The 16,319-nt window shown below is 38.9% G+C and overlaps 1 long non-coding RNA gene across 1 annotated transcript; it reads left to right on the top strand.

The window, feature by feature from the left end:
- The first annotated feature begins 11,642 nt into the window (after positions 1–11,642).
- On the top strand, positions 11,643–14,159 carry LOC309869387. Its single transcript, XR_014314148.1, has 2 exons — positions 11,643–11,787; positions 13,944–14,159. It is a non-coding gene; the product is annotated as an uncharacterized lncRNA (long non-coding RNA).
- The last annotated feature ends 2,160 nt before the right edge of the window (positions 14,160–16,319 follow it).

The following is a 16,319-nucleotide window of genomic DNA, read 5'->3' as shown; positions in this document are numbered from 1 at the left end:
TTCCACAAGACAAGGCAGAGGGTTTCTCACAAGGTTGTTTCCAACTCTAATGTCAGGGAGAAACATTCTATTTATTTTTACATTTTTAAAGCTGAGTGTTGTGCTAGACACGTAGTAGTAGTTGCTCAATAAATGCTTGTTGAGGGAATGATAATAAACTGGTGTGGACTTTTAGGAGCCTCACCTGCCATTTCCTCCCTGGATCAGCAACCAGTTTAAACTGGTGGCCTGGCCTTATGGCTGCCCCTAGAATTGCCACTTCTGATCTTGCTCCCATTTGTGGACCTTTGGGCTTTGCCTATCTTTGGGGACCTGTGTAGTGACCCCAGCCTGCCCTCTATTTCTGCTTTCTGCCCTGATGGAATTCTGATGGAATTATCAGGTAGTCTATTTCCAAAATTCTCAACTTTCCATTTAGTTACGATGGAATCCCAAATAATTCTGAAAAAAAAAAATGTAGCCCTTTTAGAAGACTAGCTATGAAACAAATTATTTTTGTCACAATATGAGATTCCACATGTAGAGTGGTGGTTTTACCAAAATTTTAGGTCTCATAAACCCTGGCTGAAGGAGTAAAAAGTCTGTTTTTTTTCAGAGGCTACTTGACTGTGTCTATCAAAATTTCAAAAAGTATAAACATTTTGATATAGCAGTTTCAGTTCCAGAAATCTAACTGACAGAAATATGTGTGTGTGTGAATATAACTACAAAGATGCTTAATGTCACATTGTTTGCAATTGTAAAAAACAGAAATTGTGAATCCGTTAACAAGGAAATCAGCAAATAAATTATGTCCACACAAAAGAATACTATTCATCAAGTAAAAGGAATCAGGGAAATCAGGATTTATTTTTATATTTAATATGCAAGGGTCTGAATAATTTGCATAGGATGATCACATTCTTTAAGTTTTATATGTGTGTATATATGCAAATATATTTGTGTCTAATATATACATACACACTTCTATATGTATTTTTTATTGTGTATACTTATATCTATGTATTCCTATTTGTGAATAGAGGCATAGAGAAAAGTCTGGAAGGACATACACAGAATAGTTAAGAATGGATATCCATGAAGAGAAGAAATGGAATAAGATAATTATATACTTAGTGATCATCTATTGCTCTGATATCTTCTCTTTCCTTCTGCCATTTTGGGCCATGCATCTTGTAGGAAGATTAAATGAAATAATGGTTAACTCAGTTCTATATTTTTTAGCATTTGTCTATGCCTCTTTTCTCTCCTATGGGGTGTGTGTGTGTGTGTGTGTGTGTGTGTGTGTCTGTGTGACTAAACTGAAATCACTGGGAAACTATTGGTAAATTTGAACTTGAGGTTAGTGTCAGAGTTCTTATATCTCTTTGATTCCTGCTTCCCATGATCACTGATCATGGATAATATCTACCACCAGGAGTAAATGAAAGATATTTACAAATGTGAGTAACGTACAATTTCCCAGGGCTCTATGTTAGGATGTTAGAATGCAGATGACTCCTTTCTCAAATTCAAAGAAAGTCTTGAACAAAATGACAAGAAAAATGCAGGTTGTTTGGTGTCTCCCCTGTCAGCGTCCATGCTCTCTTGTTGTCTTAACAACAACAATAATAACAGATATTTTCAAGAAGGTAGTAGGTGTGAAGTTCAGGTCCATTAGTCACCAACCATGTGAAAGGTGGGGGGGACACTCATTTAGTCTTGCAAAGCTTTTGTTTTCTCCTAAGTGACATAGTGGTATATGTCTAGTAGGCCTGTTGTGAGGATGAAGTCAGATACCATGTGTGAAAATGCCTAGTACACATTGTAGATGCTCAATGACTATTTTCTCCCTTCTGATTCTTATTTTAAGGATTCTCTCAAATAAGCTGTCGAGCTTTGCTGTTCTCGGAGTATTTTCATCTTCAGTGGCGCCCTGTGGTTTCAGAACATCTGCAGTTATGTCACGTCTTTCCCTTCTGCCACCATGACTCTGTGTCCCTTCTTTCCTCTCCATTCTTCTCTCCTCAAGCACTTCCTCTTGCCTTTGGCTCTTCCTCCCTACTTCCACTTCCACTTTTTCTAATTCCATACCTTCACACCTGGTACTTCTCTATTCAATTCCTAAGACCGCTAGGGGAGAGACACATGCTTCACAGAGAAAGAGAAAGAAACACGCAGTGTAGTGAGGGAATGAAACAACTGTTCCTCCTTCACAATTGAGCCACGCTGGTTTCTCTCACTTCTCTGAGGTATGCTTCCTCATACCTCCACGTCTTTGCACATGCTCTTCCTTCTTTACTTTCCCCTGTTCTACTTGGGCTAAATTCCAGTTGTGCTTCAGGTCTTAGAGGCATATCCTCTGGGGGTCTGATTCTGGGCTCCAATATAGCAGGTCAGAGGCTCTCACAGGGCTCCATGCAGGCCCCAATACTGACATCACTAGGCTGTTAATAGCTCGTAGAATGGTCCTCTTTCCTGCTGCAATACCAGCTTGTACACACAGATTGTCACTTGTTTATTTTCACATTTCTAGTGCTTGGCTCAATGCTTAGCTCTTAGCAGGTGCTTATCAAATGGCGTTGTAACTTGGTGTGTTCATCATCAAGATATCTGGGAGACCCAACTTAGTTTTTCTCAAGCTGAATTCTTCTCTGGGACCTCTGTCTTATTCTTACATGAGTCCACAATTTTGAGTGACCCTAATAAAAGCAAGACAAAATTTCACACACTGTCTAGGCCTATTTTATTGGGATAAATTTCCAAAGCCCCTTAGCCTGGGAGTTAAGGATCCAAATAAACTTTTCAGCTTTTCAGCCCCCTGTGAACCTGATAATAGGGTCACACAAATTTGCCAGCATTGTTACCTTTTGTCCTTGCTCATGCTGTTTCTTCCCCTAGTCGTGTCGATTCTTCCTATTCTTTGACTATTGGAAATCTTATCCCTCAAGTTCCTGTTCAAATAATGGTTCTTACTTCTTGGAATCATTGTGAAAATTAAATAAGATAAATTGCATAAATACATAGCACAGTAGATAACATAGAGCAAGTACCCTATAAAGATTAGCTATTAGCATCTTTTCTTTACTAGACTTTAAGCTCAGAGAAGGTGAGAACCATGTTTATATTATTAATATAGGTACCTAAGCACCCAGCATAAGACTGAGTGCATAGTAAGTGCTCAGTAAATTGTTGTTGAATAAATGAAGGATTAAATGGTCTAAATGACTGTCTAATAGGGCAGACCACATACTAAATGTGGTGTGCTACCCCCAGGCAAAGCCAATTACCAGGGGTAGTGGGTTTATCCATGTGAAATATTGAAAACAACTCCAGTTCTTTAGCTACCTAGATATGACCTAAAAGATTTTCCAAGAATCACTAATAGATGATTGGCTAAATATGCCTAGATGCTAGAAAAGCACACAAAATAGGTAAGTTTCTTTGGTTAGTCAAAGGTTCAGCTTTGAATGTGGAAAATGATAGTGTGTGAATAATTAAAGGAGATTTCATGTTTAATCGAGTCCAATTCAATTGGACCTTATAAAAAATCAACTTTAGGAATCCTGCTCCTCTCATTCTCTTACAGTAGTGGTACAGTTTAAAGCCAATGTTAATAGTGAGAAATCAAATATTCTGTGTTTCACATACTGAACTCCTTTAGAGGAAGTCTGAAGTGGTGAGGATTTTAACTCAATTGAACAGAATGCTAGAAAGATCCTTTTGAAATACAAAATAGTTTTAGTTTGAAAAAAAAGTCCATGTAAAATATAAGAAAGTTTTGAATGCAGGAGTATTACTTTGTCAGGATATTCATACTTGTATGCAAAATGTCAATACTTGCAGAGTAGTATATGACCCAGTCTAGAGTACTTTGTAATAAAGTTCTCTGTCATTTCCAGGTGCAATTATACATGGTCTTTCCATTAATTATTTTTTTAATCCTTCTACGTTCCTTTTCTTTTCCAATTCCCCTTTTCCTAGAGGGATCATCTTATAACAATAGACTTTGAAAGGAGAAACATTAACAATTACATTTTGAATGACACAGTCCTTCTTAATAGTAGCTTTCACTTCTGACAATAAGCAAAACCTTTGGATTTGGATTTAAGATGATCTGCACAACTGACACACCAAACAAATAAAAATTAACACCAAGTAAGAAATGACTCTACATCCTCTGAGACCAAGCAGTAGCGTCTCCCTGAGCTGACCATCTGGGTGGTCAGGAGCCATGATGATTTCATCAGCTGCTACGACAAACTAGAAGAAGCAGATGAACCCTTTGCTCCTTTCTGCACTGGTGGTTATGGGAAAAAATGTGATTCGGACCTGTGGGCGCTGGGCATGGCTCTGGAAAATTCAAGTTATTCTTGTTCTAGAGACTGTGGAAGGTGATAAATCAATTTGTGTAGAAACGACCACTCCTTCTCAAGGTTGAGGCCCATTCTTGTCTTCCCTGAGATGTCAAAAATGCCCGTGAGGCTCCTGAGACCTTGCTGTTTCCCAAGGCTCTGGATTCCTGATGAAGACTGTGTTTTCCCTCCAACACAGCTGCCTCCTGTTTGAGCCATCTTTACTGACCCATCACCCTCTCATGCCTAGGAAAACAATCTCAACACCATCATATAGGCCCCAGCTTATCATTTTATCTAGCTATGCTCTTTCTTTGATTCTGTAGAGGAACACTGACATGTAGTGTGGCTGTCACTGTACCCCAATAACCTTTGAGAAAATAAATTGACGATAACAGCAGTAGCTCACATTTTAGTGCTAATTTCACGTCTTTTTATGTAACATATGTCTTCAGACTCTCTGTTCAAAGCCTCACACAGTTACTTCTGTTCTGGTGTTATTCATCCACTTCTCAGTTACTTCATGGTGGCTTCCATAAGCTCATGACCAATTCTATCCAGTTCTTCTGCTCTACATCCATCCTCCACTGATGCCCATGGCCATCAACACCAAATCTGTGAAACCAAATAAGAGTGACTCCTTATTTTCTGCCAGTCTTCATGAGAGTGATTGTTTTTCTAGTACATTCCAAGGCTGCAAATCTACAAAATGCCAAAGTAGCACCACGCTTAAATTTCATTCCCCTGGATCCACAGTGGCTCATGTAGTAATTAGGAGAAAGCTCCTCTTTCCTTTTGTTACTCAGTTATGATTTAAAAAAAAAAAAAAGCACTCTATGCTCCAATATTTCACAAAATCCACATGAAAATAACTTTTTGTGTGTGTGTTCTGATTGAAGTCCTGTTTTTTGCAAGGCTCACAGGTGGTATTTTGAGCTGGGTAAAGAAAGCCAGTCTGCTCTTCATCTTTCCATGTTTTGTTCTGTACCCAACCCTTCTTTGTAGATGTTGGGTTTGTTTGTGTGTTTATATTTTGGGAGCTTCTCTTTTAAGGGCTTCTCCAGAATCCCACAGAATGCTTCCAGAATCTGGTCAACTGGCCATATCTAGTCACCAGGGAAACTAGGGAAATATGGCCTTTTATTCCATGTGTTACTGTACCTAGGCAAAAATCAGTATTCTGTTAAAAAAAAAAAAAAGGAGGAGAATGCATTTTTGGTACAGATAGCCAGCAGTCTCTGCTACAGGTTTTAACCTACTTTTCCAGTTTTTTCCCCCCTACCATCCATCCCTTTTATACATTTGTGGAAGACATCCACTTTGATCATTGGTCTGAATATGGTATAGCTTTTCTCACTTCTGTGTCCTTGCTCATCATGTTCTCTTGCTTGAAATGCCTTTGGACTCCTTTTCTTGGAGTTTGTATCCTTCAAGGCACAGATTGGAGTTCTCCTCTACGTAAAGTATGGTGATTACTTTTTTTCTAGATTTCAATGCTCTTGTCTATAATACTATTCATGGCAACTTTTACCTTTTAAATTTATACTCAATGCTTTCCTTGTAAGCCTGTCAGTGGAAGGGATGATAGATTTTCCAAAGGAAAGAAGTGAGAACAATGTCTTGCTGAAAGCCAGTGCTTGGCAATTACTTATTTTTGTTGTTGTTGATAACCTAGGCTAAGGTTTGATGATGTGTATTAAGGATTGTGTAAGTGTTCCAGCTTGAGAACATTTGAGTCAAATCATGGAACTGTGCTATTTCTATACCTTTTTTCTGAGAGTAAAAATAATACTTGGAGCATTAGTTATTCTCAGAGGGATAAGGATGGGGATCAAGGGTGTGGGAGTTGGTTTAAAAAATTATTGCAGCCTTAACCCAGAAATCAAACTCTCCAATTTTTAGATAACATCAGTTTTGGGATAATATAATACATTTCCTTAAAAATTATTTTTAGAATTGATAATACATGCACATTTTAATTTTTTAAAAAAGATTTATCCATTTATTTGAAAGAGAGAGAGAGTGTACCAACACAGGGTGGAGGGGCAGAGGGAGAGGGAGAGAAAGCCCAAGCAGACTCCATGCTGAATGGGGAGCCTGATGCAAGGCTCAATCTCACAACCATGAAATCAGGACCTGACTTGAAATCAAGAGTCAGACGCTTAACCAACTGAGCCACCCAGTGTCCTCCATTCACATTTTAAATCTAAAACATAAAAGCTTCATTTCCTTACCAGTCCTTCTTTCAACCATCTCTATCTATCCAATCTCTATCTATCTAATATTGATTTCTTAATATCATATCAAAGATGTTATTAACATATATAGAAACCAATACAAATATATACTCTTGACTCATTTTCCTGTATTTGGAGCTTTGATAGATATTGCCAGGTAGTCCCCATGAGAACTCTAACTTAAATTTATATTCTTATCAGCAACATAGAAAGTGCCAACTTTTTGCAGTCTTGCCAGCATAGATTATTATTAAACCTCTGAAATTTTGCCAGTCTGTTAGGTGGAGGGAAAAACTCCAACGTCATCTAGTTTTAATTTGCATTTTTACTACCATGAATGAAGTTGGGTATCTATTCTACTTATTTAAGAACCATATCTCCAAATGTCCATCAGTATGGAGGAATCAATAAAGAAGATATGCTATATATATACACAATAAAATATTACTTAGTGATCAAAAAGCATGAAATCTTGTCATTTGCAACAATATGGGTGGAGCTAGAGTATATTATGTTAAAAGAAACAAGTTAGAGAAAGACAAATGCCGTATGATTTCACTCATATGTGGGAATTTAAGAATTTAAGAGTCTGCCCTTTTTCTCTTCCATACAGAACATAGGGGAGGAAAAAAGAAAAAGAGAGGGAGGCAAGCCATAAAAGATTCTTCATCATAGAGAACAAACTGAGGGTTGCAGGAGGGGAAGTGGGTGGGGGAATGGGTTAAGTGAGGGATGGGTATTAAGGAGGGCAGGCACTTGTTGTGATGAGTCCTGGGTGCTATATGTAAGTGAAGAATTAATAAATTTTACTCTAGAAACCAATATTATACTATCCGTTAATTAACTAGAATTTAAATAAGAACTTGAAGTGGAAAAAACAGAGCCATATCTATTTTCTTTTTCTGTGAATACTCTGTTATCTTTGTGAACTTTTTAATTGGATAAATGACCTTTCATTTACTCTCAGTGGATTTGTAGTTACTATTCATATAAGTGAGAGATGAGTCCTTTTTCTGTGTTTCAAGTTGCAAATATTATGCCTAGTTGTCATTTGTTTTTCAGTTGGCTTACATTTTTTTCCCCCAGAAAAGTTTTTTGATTCTTATGGAATGGATCTTATCAATCTTTTCTTCCATGGTTTGTGGATTTTATGTGAATTACAAAGACTTTCAACACTCAATATTGTAAAATAAGTCTCTCAATTTTTTCTTTATTTATTTTACATTTAAAAATTGAATCTATTTGAACTCTCAGGCTCCCTTTTAAACCATTTCAAACAAATATGTCCTTAGGATAGGGTTGCTAAATTTGATAAATAAAAATACAAATGACCCATTAAATTTGAATTTCAGATAAGCAATGAATCTTTTTTTTTTTTTTTTTTTTTTTTTAGTACAAGTGTGTCCCATGCAATACTGGGGGCTTTAGCTTAGGATTGATTTATAATAAAAAATGATTCATTGTTTTTCTGAAATTCAAATTTAAGTGAACATCCTATGTTTGTTATACCTGACAACCTTAGGTTGGGAGCCACCAGCCTATCTGCTTAGATGTTTTAGATAGGTGTGAGTTTCAATTTAGGGTATGTTAGGGCTCTGCTCCTCTTCTTCATTCACCATTTAAAAGTTTAATAGTATCGGGGGACCAAGGTGACTCAGTCAGTTAAGCATCCCACTCTTGGTTTCAGCTCAGGTCATGAAGTTGGGTATCATTGTACTTATTTAAGAACCATATCTCCAAATGTCCACTGATGGAGAGAGCTCACATTGGGGTCCTTGCTCAGTAGGGAGTCTGCCCTCTTTCTCTTCCTTCTCCTCGCTTGCGTGAGCTCTCTCTCAAATAAATAAAAGAAAATCTTAAAAAAAAAAGTTTAATGGTATCATAGAATATCTGTATCCATCCCCTGTATATTCTGAAGTTTGTATACACAATTGGTATTAGAAGAAATGAAATAAGTTTACTTACTTATGAATGAGTGAATGTTTAGTTCCCTTCTGACATTCCAAAGTGTGCTGCAAGAAAATCATTTCCAGGAGTAGGAAGAAACTATCCAGTAGCCGTGGAAAGCTGATTCCTGGCTTGTTTCGTTCTAATGAAACAACTGAGTTCCTAAGAATAATTTGTTATCAAAATAATTATCTTAATAATGTTTTCAAAAGGTTAGAGGTCCAGACTATCAGATTTATATGATAATACTATTGTTTTTCTTACAACAGTTTATTTATTATTATTATTATTATTTTTAAAGAATTTATTTATTTATTTGACAGACAGAGATCACAAGTAGGCAAAGAGGCAGGCAGAGAGAGAGGAGGAAGCAGGCTCCCTGCTGAGCAGAGAGCTCAATGCGGGGCTCGATCCCAGGACCCTGAGATCATGACCTGAGACGAAGGCAGAGGCTTAACCCACTGAGTCACCCAGGTGCCCTCTTATAACAGTTTAAATATAATAACATTTAAAAATTATACGTATAGGGCGCCTGGGTGGCTCAGTGGGTTAATCCGCTGCCTTCGGCTCAGGTCATGATCTCAGCGTCCTGGGATGGAGTGCCGCATCGGGCTCTCTGCTCGGCAGGGAGCCTGCTTGCCTCTCTCTCTCTCTCTCTGCCTGCCTCTCTGTCTACTTGTAATCTCTCTCTGTCAAATAAATAAATAAATAAATAAAATAATTATATGTATATTCTGCTTGATTACATTGGTTAAAACCAAATCTAATGGCTCTTTTTACTGCTTTTGGAAATGCATGGTAAGGAGTCTTATCTCTCTCAGCACACCTATTATGATGAACAAAGCACAATGTTGAGAAAATACTCCCCTTGCCTCCATAGGACTGTGGACAAGTCACAATCATGATAGAGACTGTGAGGTCATCGAAGCAGCAAGGTCCTAGTTGTGTTATAGCCAGTGCAGGACAGTATACTTACTTCTAATTTACTGGATTGCATTTCATTCATCCACTAACTCATTCATTCAAAAAATATTTCTTGAGTGCCTACTAACTGTTAGATATTGTAGTAGGGACTAGGTGGAACGAAACAGTCATGAACCCTGTCTTCACGGGGATTTGCAGTGGTGTGCTAGGGCCAGCTCCAGCTGACTAGGTTGAAAGCCCATTGTTAAATTTTCAGGAACTTCGTGAGCCTTGTAATCGGTAGTGGTGAGAGTATTTATATACGAAAATTGGCAAACACTACAAGTCAGGGCTTTCATTGTTGTTTCTTTTTCTCCTTCACTGCCCCTTTTATTTAAATGGAGAGCTGGTTGTTAAACACTGACCAGAACACCACCGAGTTTACAGAGATGCCCCTTGTCTGAGTCATCCTTCCTGCCTCTCTACCACCACACTGGGCCCCACAGTACCATTATACCTTGCTTTTCACAACAAACAAACAAACAAACAAACAATCTTCTTGGAATGTTGTGAAGGAATCATATTGTTATAAGATATTATAACTGACACATGTCATAGGTTATTGGCTATCTATAGAAGCCCAAATTGGAAACTTTGAAAGAAATTTTTGCAATGTTAAAACAAATATTAGTCTATATTCACCTACCTAAGATGGGGAAAATAATAGCCCTTCCCTCATAGGGTTGTTGTGGGGATTAAATGAGCTAATGTGTATAAGATATTTAGGGACGTGCCTGGCATAGTATAATACAGAGTAAGCATCATACAAGTCAAGATCCACTATGTTCTTATGATACACGATGGATGCAGGTGGCACTTATCATATAGAAGTGGGAAGCTTTAGCTGCATCTCATTACTTCATTCAATCAGCTAAAATGATCTCTTTAATTTGAAAAAGTCCTTCAAGGATTTTATTTTATTTATTTTTTTAAAAAAATATTTTATTTATTTAACAGATCACAAGTAGGCAGAGAGGCAGGCAGAGAGAGAAGGAAGCAGAGCTCGATCCCACGACCTTGGGATCATGACCTGAGCTGAAGGCAGAGGCATTAACCCACTGAGCCACCCAGGCGCCCCCCTTAAAGGATTTTAGATCTGGCATTGTAACTGCTGGAAGAAAGGCAGAACATCATGTCCTTGGAGCCTGAAGAAATGCTTTTTTTTGCTCTCTGGCAGTATTACAGCTTTTTATGAAAAACCTTACTTTCTCCAGTCTTAGTGGCTTTGCTTTGCTTTCTTTCCCAAGTGAGTTGGGGCTCTTTTGAGGTTGTCACATATGATTACAGTTTCCTTATTCTGCAAGAAGAGTGCAGAAGGGAGAGGGGACCAGACAACCTCTCATGGACTCTACTAAACCTGGGATTTTGAAATCTAGAGTCTCACTTCTGGCAGAATTCACCAGTTCTAACAAAAAGAAAATGTATTTTATTCCTGATTTCTACCCTGACTTTTATATACAAGGAATGTTTTCTCACCCCATAAAAGGTAATTTTTCACATGCAGATCCTACATGGATTTTGTTAGACTTATGCCTCAATTATTGCTGTTGTTCTTCCTCTTTTTGGTAGTATTATAAATGATATTGTTTCCTAATTTCATGTGCAACTTGTTCATTGCTAGTATGTGGGAAAGCAATGGCTGTTGTATACGGATTTTATTTCCTACAACCTTGCTATCATCATTTATCAGTTCTAGGAGTTTTTGGTAGATTCTTCAGAGTTCTCTACATTAACAAGCATGTCATCTGCAAATAAAAGCAGTTTAATTTTTTCTTTCTAATCAGTGTATCTTTTACTTTTTTTTCTGGTCTTTTTGTATTAGCTAGGACTTCACATAGGAGCCATGAGAGAGGATATCTTTGCAGTGTTACTGATCTTAGGGGGAAAGTGTCCTCTGTCTAACCATTAAGTATGATGCTAGCTGTAGGTTTTTCATGTATTCCTTTTTTTTAGATTATGTGAGTTCTCTTATAGTTTGTTTGAACCTAATCTATTGAGAGGTTTGATATAGGGTCGCTCTTCCCAGGGCAAGAGTGGTTTGGAAGTGGTAGCAGGAAAGGACATTCCACCCTTGATTCCTGTGATGACTAGTCCCTGAGTCAGCTCTGTGCAGGCTCCTTCCTCCACCCCCGTCATAAAACCAGGAATCTCCAGCAGCTGCATTTGGGAAAGAGTCAGCATGAGGTGGAGTGATGAACTTGCTTTTACATCTGAAGAGCTGCCACTTCTTATCTGTGTGACCTTGGATGAATCATAAAACCTCCTTTCTAAAGTCAGGGCCATACTTATTTTATAAACCTGTGAAGGTAGGTTGAAATGATGTTAACTTTACAAATTTATCTTTTCGACTCTAAGTTTTTGGAGGGCAGGATCTGTGTTAGTTCATTTTTGTGAAATAATGTGAATAATTTTGTTAAAATAATGCCCTAGATAGTATGGGGCACAGGAAATGCTTACTATACATCTAATTGTTGTGTTATTACAGATATTTATCACTTTAAAATCTCTTTGTCCTTGGGTTGTGTGGGGTGGGGTAGGGGGAGGGGTTAGTGCAAGATTATGTGGGCCCTCACAGTCAGGCTCTGTCCTTGGACAGGTCACCCAAACTCCTTAGCAAATAATTGTGCTAGGTGCGTGACTACGTGAGATGACTCAAGCAAAGAATTCTGCAAAATCCTGGCTCATGGAAAACACTCAATAAATGCCAGCTGTTATCTTTATCTGGGCAGAAACGTCATGATTGAACTGGAGAGCTAAAGAGGGAAAACTGCCGGGGTCTTGATTTGGTTGAGGTTGTTTTTGATGGCTCCTCGAGGGAACTTCCTTGTTTGTACTTGGGTGGTGACGGAGGGCCAGAATGAGAGGAGAAAAGGGGCCCAAAGCTGACTGCTGGCCCAAATCTCCATTTGTGCCAATTCACCAATTCTTTTTCTTTTTGTGTCCACTAGGTGACACTGTTTACTCATCTATGCTACTCCATTGAGGCCTTTTCCACAAATCTCAATTCAAAAAGTAGCATGCTTTATTTGGGGTAATGGTGAAGGGGGTGGGGTCCCCCTGAATTGGGAAAGAAAATATAAATAAACTGCCAGTGACCAACCTTTGAAGCACAATTAGGGGCTACTTGTCACCACCTATGGTTATTTGACTTTATGGGCTTGTTTCAAACTATTTTTTAAACTGATGTTAAGGGCCACATGCAATTAATTTCACATCTATTTCAAGAAATGAAGGAAAACATGGATTGCTTCCCTTTCCAAGCCTTCACGAAAGCAAAGGATAAAATAAAATCTTGTGTCTTTGAATGTAGAGTTGCATAGATGCTCTTAAATATCTATGTTCCCCACTCTTCCAGGATAGTTAATGAGGACACAGACCACTAATAAGCAGCTGAAGCAGTTTCTAGGCTAAGCTTAAGTTGGGCCTTCAAATTGAATAAAAATTGGTTAGTGCTGAGAAGAACCCAAATGTAGTGTGTTCATTTGGGTGTAGAATTGGCAGAAGCCCCCCCTTGCCATCCAGATCAGTTGTGGTCCCATTTCTGCATTGTTTCATTACCACAAAATTAGAGAAGCTCTCCCTTATTTAGATACCCTCCACCCCCATTGAAATTTATGATGATTCCAACATGGCTCAGTAACTGTCGAATAGGAAAAAAAAATTCAAAATGATTTTCTTCCCTTGCATTTCCAGGCTGTGAGCCAGGGAAGTGTGTCAATTGTATCGGACCAAAGGATCAAGAAATCAAAGATTTCATCCATTTGCCTTGGAGTTTGGGGGCTGTCTTTTCAACTTACCACCTCCTCATTGTCCATTATAACTTTAAAATTAACTTGTTTATGCTGCTTGTTATGCTTGTTGATAGCTTAAATTATTTTATCATTACTATTATTTTTGTACTGGGAGGTAACACAACCAAAATTCTCTAACAAATATTTCCCAGTTCAGAATTTTGCTAACGCTTTCCTGGCCTCTCTTGCTAATGAGCTCCAATTTTCTTTGCTTTTCTGCGTGTCTACCAGCACGCACCACCTTGAGTTGGTGTGTAATAAACAACTAAATATAGTCACAGTTTTGGCAGCCAACTTCTGGAAGACTGTCACAAGGCCCTCTAAAACAGGAATTAAGCAGATTTAAAATGAACAGTCACTCTTTAGGGCTTGGGAAGAGAGGACGTTTTCAGATGATGTGAGCAGTAGTTACCACAATATCTTCTGTGTATTTACGCCCCGCTTTATTTAAATTAACAGTAATAACTTTAATGAGCTTTAGCAAAGCACTGTTAAATGTTCAGCACCCTTCTTTGAAATGGGGCCTCTTCCAGAAAATTCTCTACGTGGAACCAACTCTGTGTAATCTGCAGTTGCATGAAGAGGTTTGGGGAGCAGAGCAGGTAACAGCAGACTCTGCTAGCTACAGAGAACGATCGTGGCTAAAACATGCATTTTGTTCCTTGGTTCAGTGTAGAGCACCCATGACATCTGGGATTCGCTCACTCACATCTCCAGCTTGCATGGTCCTCTGAGGAAGACATGAGAAAGCAGAAGAGGAAAAGAGGGTCATGAGACAGAGAGAGAAGGGGACCTAGAGAAATCCAGGGCTGGCTTCAGCGCATTTGAGTTTTAACTTTGGAACATTCTCCTAAGTCGTGAATACTAATTATACTGAGTGTGTCAAATTGTGTCCTGATCTTGTAAGTCAAACAAATGCTCTCAGAAGGTAGGTGGAGGCCACCAAACTCATTTCATTTATAACGCAAGTTGAATGTGAAGCTAGAACTTTGAGGGGGGGGTGGATAGACTTTGTGAGTTTATTTAGTTTTATGACATGTGTTTTACACCTTCAACGCTACCTTGACATAAAGGCGGCACGCTTTCATTTGAACAGTTAATACGCTATTAGGAATAGCTATAGCACTTCGTAGAAATACTGAGAATAAACAAGTTGTTTCGAGGGACATGGGTTGCAGTGCTTTTCTCAGGGGAAAATGAGGAATAGACCGTGGTACGTAGAGGATGCTGCTTTCATCGGGAACGCCTGCAGATCTTTGCCAAACTCTCCTGAGGTATTTGTGGATCAATCGTCGGTGACAGAACAACAGGGTTGCTTCCAGGGGCAAGATTTACCACTCCACGTCACATCTGAGTGCTATAGGCCTCTCAACGATCCGTTTTAGGTTTTAGAAGAAAGCTTTTTGTTGTTGTTACCAGGTGGATCTTCCTAAAGTGCCCTCAATGTTCAAATCTTCAGTGGTTTGTCATTGTTTACTAAATAATGCGGAAACTGAGCGGAGACAGGAGCCTTCCCTGCCCTGTGGTGCCTCTTCCAGTCTTTGTGCTCATGCTTTCCTGGCTCTCACAAGCCAACTGGACGGGATGCTGGATTTGGCTTTCCCCGTCTTCGTGGAGCCCTGTCACTCTTCCTGGGAGGCTCTCAGGGACTCTCCTCTCTACCAGTCCTCTCATAGCGCAGGGAGCCTGCTCACCACTAAAGACCACTTTAAAGATCACCCTCTTAAAAAAAAAAGCAAAAAACTAAAAACACCCTCAGGAAGTTCTACCTGATTCCCTCTGCTTCCAGGCAGAAGGAATCTTTCGTTTTTTGGAACATTATAGCTCTTTCATGGCATTTAACTCCTCCTATTTTAGTTGGTATGTATTTGTGTGTCCATCTTTCCTATCGAATGACAAGATTCCGGGCATTGAGGATCAGATAATCTGCATCTGCCTTGGTTATCTGCATGGCATCCTGTAAAGAGTATGTGGTCATAAAGATGTTCTGGGGAAATGAATGACGTAAAGCATGCACACTGTCTTGCTGGACTCATTTCAGTAGCTGTGTCTAAGAGCTGATAATAGAAAATAAAGGGTCAAAAATAAAGCAATTAGGAGCATATTTCTTTATGCAGGTTTTGCTTCAGTGCTCTTTTTCAAACAGTTACCTTCTTTCCGATGTGTTTGACACATAGTGGGTGCTCAGTCAACCAGCTCATAGCTGCTTGAATGTAGTATCACAGCAAATGAGCTTCCACAATCAGGCAGAGAGAGTTTTTAATCAGACTTTTTTGAATTTATGAACTGGAGAACAATCTTTCCAGGTTTACATGGAAACTGGAAAGCTTAAGAGGCAGAATGAGTCATTTCCATTCTTGATGTGCATGAGTCTGTGGACTGTTGACAGTAAAGGGGGAGAAACACATTGAAACGTGATGTGAACTAACACTAACACTTACTTATGGTATGCCAGGCACCCTGTTCATCAGTTCACATTAGTTTATCTGACTTCCCAATAAGTAGGATTTCCAACTATAGATTAAAAGAACCCCAGTCTTGGAAAAGTTAAGTAAGTTGCTCAAAGACACACAGCCAGTAAATGGCAGAACCAGGAATCAAACCCAGGTTGATTAATTCCAGTGCATATACCATTCTGCCTCTTTGTGCAAAGTTATGTCCTTCTAGAAGAGAACATAGTGTTCCTTGACGAGTGTTAAAATAGCAGTTTTTATTCAGCCTACACCTGTTCTCAGTGCCCTCATTTTAAAGATAAAGGGATAGATGCCCAGAGAAGTTAAGTCACTTACCCAGGATCACAGAGCTAGTGAGATGTGGGATTAGGCCACAAATATCTAGACTCCAATCCAGAGGACCCCATCAGAAGATGGTGCCTTGGCACACAGATTTGGATGTATACGAGTCTGGCAATGTTCTCCCAAACATAAGCCCTATGTGCAGTGAAAGCCAAAGGCAGCTTGCTGAGCCTAGATGGTGTTAGTGCTGTCTGACTTATAAAGCGTTTTGACTACCTTTCCTTTTGCTCATTGGTTAATCCAGTAGTACCC

Source organism: Mustela nivalis (assembly GCF_964662115.1).
Source record: "Mustela nivalis genome assembly, chromosome: 1".
In the NCBI taxonomy this organism is placed as follows: Eukaryota; Metazoa; Chordata; class Mammalia; order Carnivora; family Mustelidae; genus Mustela; species Mustela nivalis.
Note: the sequence above shows the minus strand (reverse complement) of the source record. Positions and strands in the feature narration are given on the sequence as shown.